Source organism: Schistocerca americana, chromosome 9 (assembly GCF_021461395.2).
Source record: "Schistocerca americana isolate TAMUIC-IGC-003095 chromosome 9, iqSchAmer2.1, whole genome shotgun sequence".
Lineage (NCBI taxonomy): Eukaryota > Metazoa > Arthropoda > Insecta > Orthoptera > Acrididae > Schistocerca > Schistocerca americana.
In genome coordinates, this window is record NC_060127.1 from 1,236,868 (window position 1) to 1,251,614 (window position 14,747).

The following is a 14,747-nucleotide window of genomic DNA, read 5'->3' on the forward strand; positions in this document are numbered from 1 at the left end:
AAGAGTGCTGACGCAAATATAAATGCTCTTTGCTGATAGAAACGGCCAGTGTAAGGTGTACATTAATCAGGCAGAACATTATGACCACCGAACTATTATGCATGTAGTATCAGTGAGCGTGCAGAGTGAGGAAGGCACGCGATCAGACTGACTCTGACCGAGGACAATTTCTGACGGCACGGAGGCTCAGTACGAGCATTTCAGAAACTGCACGACATTTCGGTTGTTCGAGGAGTACTGTGGTGAGTGTGTTCGTGGCGAAACCAAGGTGAAACCACGTCCAGCCGTCGTGGTGTTGGATGGCCACCCCTCATTGTAGACGTAGGCTGGACAGGCTGGTGAACTGTGGCGGAACTAGCATCAGACTTTAATGCCGGACAGAGTGCAAGTGTATCTGAACACACAGAGCATAACGGTGGGCCTCAACAGCCGATGACCCATACACCTGCCACTGTTAAAAATTAAAAAAGAGTGCAAGAACTATCGGGGGATAACATTGGTGAGTCATTGTGCAAAGTTTTTTGACAAAATTTTGGAAGCACGAATTCGGGCAAAATTAGAAGGAGTGATGAGAGAAAAGCAACATGGCTTCAGGACAGGAAGGTCCACAGTGGATCTAATTTTGCTGTAAGACAATTGCAGGAACAGCACTATGAATATGGAATAGATCTGCTAATGACCTACGTGGATATTGCAAAACGTGTACAATAGTGTACATAGAAGCAAACTGCAGAACAGAGGAGTAGCGAAACAGATTATTTGGAGGATAAGGGAAATGTACCATGGAAGTGTAAGCTGTGTGAAAGTGGGAGGAGAGAGATCAGCTTGGATTGAACAGAAGAATGGTTTGAGCCAGGGAAGTGCACTTTCACCATTACTCTTCACTGTAGTGATGGATGATAAAATGAGTACAGTAGCAAAAGCAATTCGTGAACGAAAGATTAAAGCTATGGTGTTTGCAGATGATGTGATGATTTAGGAGAATAAGGAGGAGGAAGTACAAGAGCAGTTGGACGTATAGGAACGAACAGTACAAGAATATGGGATGAAATTTAGTACAAGTAAGAGTGAGATGGTTATCACAACAAGAAAGGAGAGAGGAACAACTGGAATAACAGTTGGTGGGGAACGATTGAGGAGAGTTTTAAGTACCTAGAAAGCCTGATACGGCAAGATAGAAAAAACGACAGAGAAATAAACGAGCGGGGGACAAAAGCAGAAGCATTTCGGAAGAATGTCAGAAGCCTGATATTGAGCAAGGATGTACCCCAAATCAGTAAAAAGGTTATATACCAGTCATGTCATGTCCCGATCATGACACATGCATCTGAAACCTGGGTTATGAAAGGAAGAGAGAAAAGCAAAGTACGAGCTAGTGAGATGAAATTCTTGAGGAACAGTATTGCAGTGACAAAGATAGACAGGTTAAGAAATGAGAGGAGCAGAGAGTTAATGAAGGTAGAACCATTGCGGGAGGAGATAGAGAAATCAATGCTGAGATGGTATGGACATGTTAAGCGAATGGAGAAGAAGAAGATACCCAGGAGATGAAACTGGGAGGAAAGAGAGCAAGAGGAAGACAGAGAGACAGATGACTGAAAGGAGTGGAGGAATGCGTCCAGAAGAAAGGAGAAGACTGGACCAAAGTGAAGACAGAGAGATGGTGACAAGACAGAAGAGGATGGCGAGGCCTATGTTCCAAACAGACCCTGCCAGAAGCTGGAAGCTGTCCGACATGATGATGATTTGACACCACAAATGGTCGTCAAGCCACAGTTAGTAAAAGAATGTAATTTTTGAAGCCTGGAGGTGTGGTCTCGGGTGCGACCTCATATGACAGCAGTAACATTCTCGTGGTTGTCCCACGGACCCTGACTGCAAATTTGTCCGTAAATCTGGTGATTCGACCTGTTGTGCTGCCATTCGTGAACGGCATCCCAGGGAGTGTTTTCCAACAGGATGACGCTCGTCCACATATCGCTGTTGCACCGCAGCATGTTTTACGGTCTGTCGATATGTTGGCTTGGTCTCCAATTGAACACTTATGGGACGTCATCGGACGGCAATTCCAGCGTCGTCCACAAACAGCGTTAACCGTCCCTGTATTGGTCGCCAGGTACAACAGGCACGGAACTCCCTCCAGAAGACTGACCTCTGGCACGTGTACAACACAATGTGTGCGCATTTGCATGTTTGCATTCAACATTCTGGCGGCTACCCCCCTATTAATGTATCAATACTTCACACTTTTAATCGCTTATCTCGCGGTTACATAACCTGTGATCTTGCAGTATTGATCACTTAAATGTGTTACATAGATAAATGTATTCCAGCAAACTCATTACTCTTCATTCATTATTTTTTGGTGCAGCGATTTCTTTCCGTCAGTGTATAACTGAAACACGAACGACACGGCCATCAGAATTCTAAAAGCAGTCTCACCCGAAAACGATTGCTCTTAAATGCTGGACAAGGCTAAAGCAGCGGTAGCTCCAAGCAGTGAGCTTACGAAACCTGTCAAAACAACAGCAAATATTCTGTCGCGGGAGGATGTAGGATGACGGTGCGACTCCCACGAGATTAGCGGCAGGGGGCTGGGGATGGACACACGTGTCCCCAGACGCCACCCGCCCGCAGTACGGGCTGACGGAGCTGATAGAGCGCGCCCCCGGCAGCACACAGCCACGTCACCGAATCTGCCCCCACCGGCGGCAACTCTGCACGTCTCACGCCTCAAGCCGGCTGCACACGCCCCGTATCACCGCACGTTCGTAACCCCAACAGACGCGCGAAATTTGGCACGGACTTCAATGCGAGATACCTTTAATAGGTTCCACAACGAAACATTGTCTCGAAATTTGGTAGAAAATCCGAAGAAATTCTGGTCGTATGTAAAGTACACAAGCGGCAAGACGCAGTCAATACCCTCGCTGCGCAGTGCCGATGGTACTGTTACCGACGACTGTGCCGCTAAACCGGAGTTATTGAACGCAGTTTTCCGAAATTCCTTCACCAGAGAAGACGAATGGAATATTCCAGAATTTGAAACACGAACAGCTGCTAGCATGAGTTTCTTAGAAGTAGATACCTTAGGGGTTGCGCAGCAACTCAAATCGCTCGATACGGGCAACTCTTTAGGTCCAGATTGTATACCGATTAGGTTCCTTTCAGATTACTTAGCAATCATATACAACCGCTCGCTCACCGATAGATCTGTACCTACAGATTGGAAAATTGCGCAGGTCGCACTAGTGTTTAAGAAGGGTAGTAGGAGTAATCCATCGAACTACAGACCTATATCATTGACGTCGGTTTTCAGTAGGGTTCTGGAGCATATACTGTATTCAAAAATTATGAATCACCTCAAAGAGAACGATCTATTGATACGTAATCAGCATGGTTTCATAAAACATCGTTCTTGTGCAACGCAGCTAGCTCTTTATTCGCACGAAGTAATGGCCGCTATCGACAGGGGATCTCAAGTTGATTCCGTCTTTCTAGATTTCCGGAAAGCTTTTGACACCGTTCCTCACAAGCGACTTCTAATCAAGCTGCTGGCCTATGGGGTATCGTCTCAGTTGTGCGACTGAATTCGTAATTTCCTGTCAGGAAGGTCGCAGTTCCTAGTAATAGATGGCAAATCATCGAGTGAAACTGAAGTGATATCAGGTGTTCCCCAGGGAAGCGTCCTGGGATCTCTGCTGTTCCTGATCTATACAAATGACCTGGGTGACAATCTGAGCAGTTCTCTTCGGTTGTTCGCAGATAATGCTGTAATTTACCGTCTGTTAAGGTCATCCAAAGACCAGTATCAGTTGCAAAGCGATTTAGAAAAGATTGCTGTATGGTGTGGCAGGTGGCAGTTGACGCTAAATAACGAAAAGTGTGAGGTGATCCACACGAGTTCCAAAAGAAATCCGTTGGAATTCGATTACTCGATAAATAGTACAATTCTCAAGGCTGTCAATTCAACTAAGTACCTGGGTGTTAAAATTACGAACAACTTCAGTTGGAAAGACCACATAGGTAATATTGTGGGGAAGGCGAGCCAAAGGTTGCGTTTCATTGGCAGGACACTCAGAAGATGCACCAAGTCCAATAAAGAGACAGCTTACACTACACTCGTTCGTCCTCTGTTAGAATATTGCTGCGCGGTGTGGGATCCTTACCAGGTGGGATTGCCGGAGGACATCGAAAGGGTGCAAAAAAGGGCAGCTCCTTTTGTATTATAACGTAATAGGGGAGAGAGTGTGGCAGATATGATACGAGAGTTGGGATGGAAGTCATTAAAGCAAAGACGTTTTTCGTCGCGGTGAGATCTACGAGGTGCATTCAAGTTCTAAGGCCTCCGATTTTTTTTCTCCAGACTGGAAAGAGATAGAAACATGCGCATTGTTTTAAAATGAGGTCACGTTCATTGTCAATACGTCCCAGAGATGGCAGCACCGTACGGCAGATGGAATTTTACCGCCAGCGGCGAGAATGAGAACTGTTTTAAATACTTAAAATGGCGACGTTTTCCTTACTTGAACAGCGTGCAGTCATTCGTTTTCTGAATTTGGGTGTGAAACCAATTGAAATTCATCGACAGTTGAAGGAGAAATGTGGTGATTGAGTTATGGATGTGTCGAAAGTGCGTTTGTGGGTGCGACAGTTTAATGAAGGCAGAACATCGTGTGACAACAAACCGAAACAACCTCGGGCTCGCACAAGCCGGTCTGACGACATGATCGAGAAAGTGGAGGGAATTGTTTTGGGGGATCGCCGAATGACTGTTGAACAGATCGCCTTCAGAGTAGGCATTTCTGTGGGTTCTGTGCACACAATCCTGCATGACGACCTAAAAATGGAAAAAGTGTCATTCAGGTGGGTGCCACGAATGCTGACGGACGACCACATGGCTGCCCGTGTGGCATGTGGCCAAGCAATGTTGATGCGCAATGACAGCATGAATGGGACTTTCTTTTCCTCGGTTGTGACAATGGATGAGACGTGGATGCCATTTTTCAATCCAGAAACAAAACGCCAGTCAGCTCAATGGAAGCACACAGATTCACCGCCACCAAAAAAATTTCGGGTAACCGCCTGTGCTGAAAAAATGATGGTGTCCATGTTCTGGGACAGCGAGGGTGTAATCCTTACCCATTGCGTTCCAAAGGGCACTACGATAACAGGTGCATCCTACGAAAATGTTTTGAAGAACAAATTCCTTCCTGCACTGCAACAAAAACGTCTGGGAAGGGCTGCGCGTGTGCTGTTTCACCAAGACAACGCACCCGCACATCGAACTAACGTTACGCAACAGTTTCTTCGTGATAACAACTTTGAAGTGATTCCTCATGCTCTCTACTCACCTGACCTGGCTCCTAGTGACTTTCGGCTTTTTCCAATAATGAAAGACACTCTCCGTGGCCGCACATTCACCAGCCGTGCTGCTATTGCCTCAGCGATTTTCCAGTGGTCAAAACAGACTCCTAAAGAAGCCTTCGCCGCTGCCATGGAATCATGGCGTCAGCGTTGTGAAAAATGTGTACGTCTGCAGGGCGATTACGTCGAGAAGTAACGCCAGTTTCGTCGATTTCGGGTGAGTAGTTAATTAGAAAAAAATCGGAGGCCTTAGAAGTTGAATGCACCTCGTATTTACGAAATTTCAGTCACCAACTTTCTCTTCGGAATGCGAAAATATTTTGTTGAGCCCAATCTACATAGGTTGGAATGATCATCAAAACAAAATAAGAGAAATCAGAGCTCGAACAGAAAGGTTTAGGTGTTCGTTTTTCCCGCGCGCTGTTCGGGAGTTTAACGGTAGAGAGATAGTATGATTGTGGTTCGATGAACCCTCTGCTAAGCATTTAAATGTGAATTGCAGAGTAATCATGTAGATGTAGATGTAGATGAATATCTCAGAGAGTGCTACTGACGCAACATACACCGAGCTGCACTCAACCGGGAGCCTGACGGAACAAGTAGCGACCACTGCACGGGCTGATACGCTCGTACCCTCAGGAGTCCGACAGTTCCCTCCACGCCTTCCGTCACGAGGGGTCCGTGCGAACATCCCCTCACCGATTTCAGCCGTAGCGACAGCATGTGTCGAGCACGCTTAGGACTTCAACATATGTCTCAACCGACTCTCGAGGGTTTTCGAGAAAATCGAGACTGAAAATTTCGAGCGTGCTTACAATAGACTCTGTACGGTGACCAGAGTCCGCAGCCGAGCGAGTAGGCGCTCAGTTTCAGAAGCGCGACGTTTCTAAATAGAATCTTGCTGCTGTCATTTTCTCGTTTTCATTCCCACTTAATTCTAACAAGATATTTATCACGACTGTGCAACTTGTCAAACTCTATCCACAATGCCATCTCGCTAGACTGGCGGCCCTAATCCTGTAATCCAGTGGAACGCAATCGTCCATTATCGCCCGTTTCTCTTCGAGTTCTTAATCGTCCGATGATTATCGAGCGACAGTGTCTTCGAAGGGATATTCGTCGTCCAATTCTTGCTTGGCAATTCATTCGCCTTATTTCTCCGCCAGCATTTCAAAAGTGTAGCGAAATATCCCTTCTCCAATCCTCGTGAGTTATTGCTGAAGAAAGATTCGAAGCGATGAGATCCTTTTGGAGGAAGAGCTGTTCGGATGTACACGGCTACCGTTTTTAACAGCACTTTTGAAGCTTCACTACCATGCGATTCGGCTTCTCAGTCATGCCCTCCTTCTCTTGCCGTCCAAGTTCCAGGCACATCACTACATTTACTCGTAAAATCAAACATATTTGAGCGATGGCAAGAAGGTACGCCGAGGGCTAACTCACGAATGAAGTATTCTCCGGATTTGTGAACGCTGTTCTCTTTCTCCCTCCACCAACCGAAAGTCTTTCGAGCACATGCATCCGTCACTGCCAAGTTAAAACCATCTGCAGGAAGACCGGGAAAAGCGGTCCATACGGCGAGTCGCACCGTACCTGGACATATACCGGGAAAACAGGCTCGTGGGCAGTTGGAACGTGTGCAGGAGCAAAATTTATAAAAAATCCGATAATTCGTGATAAACTCCAATTAATTTTCAACACTCTTCAGTAGCACCAAATCTCAAATGCTCCGATGCTTTTCTGTTCCGGTTTTCCCACAGTCCATGTTTCACTACCATATACTGCTGCGTTTCAAACGCACATTCGCAGAAACTTCTTCCTCAAATTAAGGTTTGTGTTTGCTACCAGTAGACTTCTCTTGGCCAGGAATGCCCTTTTTGCCATTGCTAGTGTGCTTTTGCTCCGTTACTGGTTGTTTTGCTGCCTAGGTAGTAGAATCCTTTAACGTTGTGTACTTCGTGACCATCAATCTTAGTGGTAAGTTTCTCGCTGTTCTCATTTCTCCTGCTTCTCATTAATTTCGTCTTACTTCGATTTACTCTCGGTCCAAATTCTGTACTCATTAGAATGTTCATTCTACTTAGAGGACCATTTAATTTTTCTTCACTTTCATTGAGGATAGCAATGTCATCAGCGAATCTAGATATCCTTCGTCTTGAATTTTAATTACACTCCTGAAGCTTTTGTTCATTTCATTATTGCTCCTTCGATGTATTGGTTGAACAGCCGAAAGATTTCATCCCTGTCTTCTACCCTTTTTAATTCGATCACTCGTGCTCGGTCTTCCACTCTTACTGTTCAGTCATGGCTTTTGTACACGGATGTCCTCCTATACTATATCGTGCCAAATTCTATCCAATTGATGCGTTGTATCGTCAAATTCCCGAGCTGTTTGAATGACCTTACCCACGATGCTCCAAACGTTCTCATTTGGACAGAAATCCGGCGACCCGGCTGGCCAAGGTTTTTGTATCCCGCATGGAAGGCGGCACGTGGTCTGCTCCTGTGATTGAAATGTGGGCCGAATGCAGGAAACAAGTAGGAGCAGGTGAGGTAAAGCACTTTGGTACTGCAAGTAAATTTAAAGCACCTTTACTTGCGTATAAACATATACGAACATATTACGTAACTTTTGCCTACTTTTACCTGCAGCCAAAGTCCAGGTCTACGCAAATACACAGTCTCAATAGCAGGCTAAGTCGAGGCGACGTTTGCAGGCCGTCTGTTCTCGATCACCTGGGCAGAAAGCAGAGCGGCGCTCGCCGAGTTCCACAGCGTCGGCTAGAGGGCGCTGTGGTCGCCGTAGTTCTTCCGCTCTCGTAGTGCCAACCTACGAGCTTGCACCTACACTGTGGCATCGGAACTCTCGATACCACAAGGGAAGAGTTTGGCAAGCACGAAACAACCAGTACAAACTCTATCTGTGTACCGGTGGGCATTATCTTACTGAATGGCTTGTCACGAAGGAGAGCCAAACGGGGCGTAGAATGTCGTCTACGTACCTCTGTGCTACAAAGGCGCCGCTGATGACAACCAGAGGGAAACAGAAATGGCAGCCTAGACAGTCACTCGTATTAGTTGCCACATGGCGGGCGACGGTCACGCCGGTAGCCCAGCGTTGGCCGGGGCGTCCACAGACGCGACTCGGTCGGCCACTGGCGCTCAGCTCATCACTGGAGACAGTTGTGCTCCAGTCAGAGAGACACAGCCAGAAGGGAGGACAGGGGGATGGAGTGGCGTGGGACCCAGCAACCAGGTGTGCTGGGTCTCCCCATAGCGGGACTCCTCTGTTTGTCATCCCCGGCACCCTTACGTCAGATCGGTACATCGACGATATCTTACGCCCCGTTTTGATCCCTTCGTGGCAAGCCATCCTGGGCTCACATTTCAGCAAGATAATGCCTGCCCACATAGGGCGACTGTTTCTACTACTTGTCTTCGTGATTTGCAAACTCTACCTTGACCAGCACGATCGCCGGAACTGTCCCCAATCGAGAACGGTTGGAGCATTGGGTGCGAGGCCCACATCTCGGGATTTCGACGATCTAACGCGCTACTTAGGCAGAATTTGGCACGATATCCTTCAGGGGGACATCTAAAAGCTGTGTCAGTCAGTGCCGAGCATAAAAAATGACGACACTGTCTGCTTGTATAAAGGGCAGACGTGCGCCAACACCTCACTGACTTGCTCAATTTGTGAAGCTCTTTCACTCCAATATATCATACATTTTCTCTGAAATTGTTTTTCTGTTCATGCACATCATACGCTGATTTCCGTCCCATTCGGATAATTCCTTCGCGGTGTGCTATTTTTTTTTTTTGTCCGAGAGTGTACTTGACACAGCAGTAAAAGTTACAGATTTAAACGCCTGGTTCAATCCGCAGGACAGAACAGGCAGTTGGAATTGTGGAAAGGGGCCAAAAATAAGCGGCTGTCAGTTACACTCGAACACATATAACTTTATTTAGTTGCCCAAACATTACAGCGCAAATATCTGACCTTAACTATCGACTGAATATGTCTCACAATCTTATGGCTTAAGGGCTGGAGGCCGATGATTTAAAACACAATTACAATAAATTTTCAAAAGGCAGAAAGCGCAAGATTTTATCCTTAAATAATATTTCAGATGGGGCTGAAGGCACAAACATTCTAAGACTTGACAAATAAGGAAGGCCCGTGATTTAAAAACACAGCTGCAATAAATTTTCAAAGGCAGAAGGCCCGAAGCTTCATCCAGAGAACAATATTTTAAATGAGGCTGAAGGCGCAGACAATCTAAGACATAGCAAGTAAGGAATTTTAATTTTAAGACGGCTGAAACCCCATCATTGAAAACACAACTACGATGAATTTTCAAAAGTCAGAATGCTCAAAGCCTTATCAAAAAAAAAAAAAAAAAAAAGTGAGGCTGAAGGCCCAAACAATGCAAGACTTGACAAGTAAGGAACTTTCAATTTTAAAACTGCTGAAGGCCCATTATTAAAAACCCAACTAAAAAGCATACAAGTTCAAACCATCGGCTATGAGTCATTAAAATACACAATGAAACACCAATAAGAAAAGGTAGTAGAGCCAGCGGCGGTCAGAAGTTTCCGGGGGTCGGTCTGCACTTGAAATATTAACGTTCGCTTAGGGGAGACAGGTAGTCGGCCTAACTATATCCGATCCGCCGGCAACCCAACCGAGAGACAGTCAACGGACCCACCGACAAGACGACTTGCTTTCCACCCGACCAGTACACAAGGAATTCCAATGCCAAAACGTAAAAGGCGTAGCCGCCCACAACCAAGTATGCATAACCTGTCAAAACTACACACACGTGTTCGACAACGACAACACGGCTGAATGTTACGTCAGCGGCAAGGGCAGGTAACCGGAGCGCTAACGGCCACAGGGCAGAAAATTCCGCTGGTGCACTTGAATTTCAGATAACCAAAATACAGTTAAACTCCACCGTATGGCGGCCAAACTTTCGCCAACTCGGACACTCGCTGTTGCTGACGGGAATACCCCCAACAGCCAACCGTGAAAACCAACGGCACAATGTGAAGGGACTGGCTTCGGTAATAAAATCACCACTCAACTCTGATGTCCTGGGTCGGTTAACCACGAACCTCGTAGCAATCGGAACAGCTCCCACACACTCCGACACAGCGTAGAGACCGCCAGCGGGTCCGACCCACTGCTCCGCGTGGAGATTTCCTGGGTGATTCACACCGACCGACCGACTGCCGCACACCGGCTAGCCGGAAACTGTAAGCACCAGACCAAAGATAGTGCAAGGTGCGAATGTCGATACACACCGCTGCTGCCACACGTATAAAGAGGAAGAACCACGGCATAACCGAAATAACCGCGGGAAACCAACCGGAGAGTAACAGTCAGGGTTTACACCAACGCGGAGGCCGGCGCCAGCACGGCTCACAGATCTCGTGCACGACGCTGCTGTGGCTAGCTGCAGCGCTTCCACCAGGTGGCAGCCGTAACGCTCTGCCAGCAGCGATGCGCAGGGTTTTGCCCTTATTACGTGCAGGGTCACCTGCTTTTCGTGTGTGCACTGAGTGGAAGATCCGCGATAAATGGATGGTAGGTAAGCGACCAGTGCCATAGAACCGAACTAACACGCCATCTGCAGCTGGCGACTTATTTATTTTCAACACAGGGCCGGCCGGGGTGGCCGAGAGGTTCTAGGCACTACAGTCTGGAACCGCGCCACCGCTACGGTCGCAGGTTCGGATCCTGCCTCGGGCACGGATCTGTGTGATGTCCTTAGGTTACTTAGGTTTAAGTAATTCTAAGTTCTAGGGGACTGATGACCTCAGAAGTTAAATCCCATAGTGCTGAGAGCAATTTGAACCATTTCTCAACACAGGGACTACCCAACGTCAGGGATAAGAATTATTATGTCGTCTCTACAACATGTTTCTGCCTGAACGATTTTCTAAACTGGAAATTTAAAACTTGGGCTTTCCTTTTGCTGTCTGCTGTTGCCACCTCAGACTGGTCGAAGAGTGCCTGGGTAGACACGCTTAGCGATTTTACGTGGAACGAGCATTTTCTCTGTCGTCAAGATCTGTCGCTAACTTGCGGCGATGCAAGTTTTTGAAGGATTCGCGTATCGATCGTTCTGTAGACGCACGGATTTCTACTAATTCATTCTTCAGTCCGAAAGCTTTTGCCAGCGACGAGTGACCTGGCAGAGAGCGTGGCTGCAGAGCTCCGCATCCAGGCCGGCAGCTCCGCGACCACCTCCGCCTCCTCCTGGAGGTCAGTGGCCAGCAGGCAGTGGGCGAGGGGCGAAACACGGCCGCCCGAAGGACCACCGCGCCTCACCGTACATGTGTGTCTGACATTCTCACAGTAGGAGTATGCGATCGTGAGCAGATAAGCAAATGCAAAATTATAAAAATTTTGAATACTTTGTATAAAACTTTTTAAAATTGTCGTAAATTTTCTGTATATTGTCTCAGTAGCATTTTACAATAAAAGTTTTTACAGTTTCGGTAGCTCAGCTACCATTTTGAGATCTGAGAACGGACAAACCCGAAAGAGAAATTGCTTTAAGTGAGAAAGTTCTGTAGAAACTGTTGTTGGCTGACTTTGAAAAATTTCACAGGGATTCAACATTCCACACGTACTCAGTGTACTAGCAGCGTACAACAGCGCTGCATCGTACGTAACACTCTTATGTCATATCTACATCTACATCTACATTCATACCCCGCAAGCCACCTGACGGTGTGTGGCGGAGGGTACCTTGAGTACCTCTATCGGTTCTTCCTTCTATTCCAGTCTCGTATTGTTCGTGGAAAGAAGGATTGTCGATATGCTTCTGTGTGGGCTCTAATCTCTCTGATTTTATTCTCATGGTCTCTTCGCAATATACTGCTTGACTCTTCGGTGAAGGTATGTTCTCGAAACTTTAACAAAAGCCCGTTCCGAGCTACTGAGCGTCTCTCCTGCAGAGTCTTCCACTAGAGTTTATCTATCATCTCCGTAACGCTTTCGCGATTACTAAATGATCCTGAAACGAAGCGCGCTGCTCTCCGTTGGATCTTCTCTATCTCTTCTATCAACCTTACCTTCAGGTATAGTCTGTTGTGTACAGCCTACAAAGAACGTGGGGGTAAATATACACTGAAGCGCCAGAGAAACTGGTATGGGCATCCGTATTCAAATACAGATACGTGTAAACAGGCAGAATACGGCGCTGCTGGCGGCAGCGTCTACATAAAACAAGTGTTTGGGGCATTTGTTATATCGGTTACTGCTGCTACAATGGTAGGCTATCAGGATTTAAGTGAGTTTGAACGTGGTGTTGCAGTCGTGTGCCCTCGGTGACTGCGAGGCGGCTCTTGTGCGTGCTGTCGGGGGTCCTACACGATATTAGGCAGGGGTACCAGTCAGTTTCTTTGGCTCTTCACTGGACTTCCATGTCAAAGAGAATATAAGGATGCCTCTCAGCTGTTTTCACCTCAGCATTTTACACTTTGATACCATACATTGACCATGTTTCTTCGCCTTACTTGTTTTTGTGATTGTAGTCTGTTTCATACATGCATTATCTTCCACAGCTATTTTATTTTTCTGTAGGTTATTGTAGTTCGTGCAGATAGTGCATGTCCGACTGGACAATAAAAATCGTGGAATAGATATTTAATGAAGTTATTAATAAATAAAATAAATGTAAAAATGCGTTATGGTGTTTTTTAGGTATTTGACAATGGGTGTATACGTTCGTTCCGTCAAATGATTATTATAAATTCACTTGTAAAGTCTTATCCTTGATTCCCGTTGTGTTTTTAATCTGCCCTTGTGTTGCTCGATTGATAACTTGATAATGCTGTCATTACTGTTTATGCAGACAGGCCTGAAGATGGCGCATTGAAGCGCCCAAACTGGTTACTACACAGTAAACAAGATAAGATTGGTGATAAGTTGAGAAAACCGTCCCGAAACACATGTGCTACAAAACCCCACTGCTTCCTGCGCAAGTACCCCGACATCAATGTGGGATATGACCACCATGCACACGTACACAGCCCGCACAACGGATTGACAATACTCTGGATCAGGTGGTCGAGCGGCTGCTGGGATATAGCCTCCCATTCTTGCACCAGTGCCTGTCGGAGCTCCTGAAGTGTCGTAGGGGTTTGAAGACGTGCAGCGATACGTCGAGTGAGAGCATCCGAGACGTGCTCGATGGGGTTTAGGTCTGGAGAACAATCAGGCCATTCTATACATTTGATATCTTCTGTTTCAAGGTACTCCTCCACGACGGCAGCTCGGTGGGGCCGTACGTTATCATCCATGAGGAGGAAGGTGGGACCCACTCCACCCCTGAAAAGGCGGACATGCTGGTGCAAAATTACGTCCCGATGCACCTGACTTGTTACAGTTCCTCTGTCAAAGACAAGCAGGGGTGTACTTGCACCTATCATAATCCAACACCACACCATCAAACCACGACCTCCATTCAGGTGCCTTTCAGGGTCGTTAAGGAGTTGGTATCTGGTTCCTGGTTCACGCCAGATGAAAACCCGGCGAGAATCACTGTTCAGATTATACATGGACTCGTCCGTGGTCATAACCTGGGACCACTGTTCCAATGACCATGTACTGTGTTCTTGACACCAGGATTTACGGGCTCTCCTGTGACCAGAGATCAGTGGAATGCACCTTGCAGGTCTCCGGGCGTCTGTGTGTCTGGAGACAACTGTTCCAGTGGCTGTGGTAAGGTCCCGAGCAAGGCTACCCGCAGTACTCCGTGGCCGTCTGCGGGCACTGCTGGTGAGATATCGGTCTTCTTGTGGTGTTGTATACTGTGGACGTCCCGTACTGTAGCACCTGGACACGTTTTCTGTCTGCTGGAAGCGTTGCCATAACCTTGAGATCACACTTTGTGGCACACGGAGGACCTGTGCTGCGACCTGCTGAGTTTCACCAGCCTCCAGTCGCCCTAGTATTCTACCCCTCATAACGTCGTCAATATGTGTTCTTTGAGCCATTTTCAACACACAGTCACCATTAGCACGTCTGAAAACGTCTGCACATTTACTAGCTGCACTGTACTCTGACATGCACCAACACACCTCTTCGTATGTGGACTGCTGCCAGCACCACCGTGCGACGACCGCAGGTCAAATGCACCGCACGATCATACCCCGAGGTGATTTAAACCAGAAAACCGCCCACCAGAGCGTTGTTTCACCATGTATCAGCATTATCCTTAATTTATGAGCATGAGTGTAGTATTTTGTACAGCGCTTCGGAATGAAATAATGTCAAACACTGAGGGGCAGCGAGTTTATGGTCAACTCTGGGCAAACATTGGTAACTCTATTTTTCACCCATACTTGGGGTTCTTATTGCTTGC

General features: G+C 46.9%; 1 protein-coding gene across 1 annotated transcript in view; it reads right to left on the bottom strand.

Moving 5' to 3' along the window:
• Positions 1-14,747, bottom strand: part of LOC124551178 (vegetative cell wall protein gp1-like) — a 133,605-nt gene that overhangs the window by 39,209 nt on the left and 79,649 nt on the right. The gene's annotated exons all lie outside the window — the stretch shown is intronic.